The sequence below is a fragment of the Monopterus albus genome, unplaced genomic scaffold (assembly GCF_001952655.1).
Source record: "Monopterus albus unplaced genomic scaffold, M_albus_1.0 scaffold74.1, whole genome shotgun sequence".
Classification (NCBI taxonomy): Eukaryota; Metazoa; Chordata; class Actinopteri; order Synbranchiformes; family Synbranchidae; genus Monopterus; species Monopterus albus.
In genome coordinates, this window is record NW_018127954.1 from 1,098,056 (window position 1) to 1,099,831 (window position 1,776).

The window sequence follows — 1,776 nt, forward strand, 5'->3', positions numbered from 1 at the left end:
TATTTCTAGTTAGAAATAAGCTCAATTGGAATAAATTTTAACCTCAAATTAAATATGGGTCACGTTTGTGTGAAGAATGCTGATATGAGATATAAAACATAACGCATTGTCTGTTAACAGATAATTTGTATTTGTAACTCTGACTGTAAAAGAGTTAGTGCCTCACCAGCTGTCAACCTCACCACACGTCACTGCTATAGTGGTAATATTACATTTAGACTGGGGAGGCTGTTATCTAAAACTTTATCTCTAACTTGTCCATACAACCAGTATCCAATCCTTTTATATGAAATTGTCAACACAGTGGTCAGCACATCTGTGCTCTTCCTTACAGCAGAACTATGGAGGCAAACAGATTCACAGAAGATGAAGATACTATACATAAATTACAAAAAAGCCTCATTCAAGCAGTAGCTTTTCAGTATGCTCCTTGCCTGGCCTTACCAACAGAGTCAGACCCTGCACCATCACAGTCCTTTAGGTAACTAACAAAAGCCCTTGATTGCAAATGTGCCCCTCCTTTTTTAAAAACTGGTCTTGGAACCCATGTAAGGCAAGTTGAGGATAGAAGAGTTTGAGGGAGAGTTTCTGATAACTAGATAAACTAATGAGGTTACTGCAAAAAGTTGTGTTAATGTGTAGTTTGTAATAACTTACTAAGCTCAATCGCACAGGGGGCCAAAACTCAAAGCACACTTTAGGTCGCGGGCCGAACAGGATAAAAATTTATTGAACAGACTAAAACTAAACGTTTTTGAACATAAATACAGTATGAATCGAAACAAACAAGATACAATATTATACCAAAATAAATAAACTTGAACTTAAAATCTGCAACCGTATTTCTGCTAAGGCTTACATTTGCAAACACCTGCTTTTTGTCTGGACACAAGACGTCGCACGCTTTCATCATGCCGCAATAAAAATTGCTTTCACAGCAGCTTCACTGTGTGATTTCACTTTGGTGAAAACGTCTGCTGTGATGTCAGATTCCTCTTCAACTCCTCTACCTTCTGTAGCTTCTGCTCTGCGTTCACCTTTTTCAGCTTGTCCTGATGTTTTGTCTCGTAGTGCCCTTCTAGGTTATATTCCTTAATAACAGCCACATTAGCTCCACAAATAAGACACACGGGTTTACGACAATGTCAGTAAACATATACTCAGCAGGTAGCCTGATAGCCTATCGTTCGTTAAGGCATTTGTTTAGCTACATTATGGGATTTGTAGTTTGTGTGTTATCGGCGCTTCATATCACTGGGCCATTAAAAGAAAGATATATAAAATGATATCGCAGGCCGGATGTAATTGTACGCCAGGCCGGATGTGGCCCGCGGGCCTTGAGTTTGACACATGTGATCTAGAGTAACTATATGGCTGACTAGTATATTCATACAACTTTACTTACTAGTTGCTTTTCAGGGTTATAATTGTACGCCGGGCCGGATGTGGCCTGCGGGCCTTGAGTTTGACAAATTTGCTATAGAGCGTGAACTTCTAACTGATCAAAGCCAATATATTGATTTTAATCCATGCACTAAACCGCCTCAGGTACTGTCACCTTGTCTCCATCCTTTATCAAAGTAATTTCAGAGTTTAGCATGCCTGCACAGATGTTTATTAACTTGTCTAAGGTCATAGCCAATATAGCTGGAGGTGTATTTTGCTTATACAGTAATCCAGGTGATTGGTTAAGTGAACAATAATAAGATACAAAGTTATTTGTTGATCCATGTTTGAAACATACATACAAAAAATATATTTTGTATTTTGTTTATA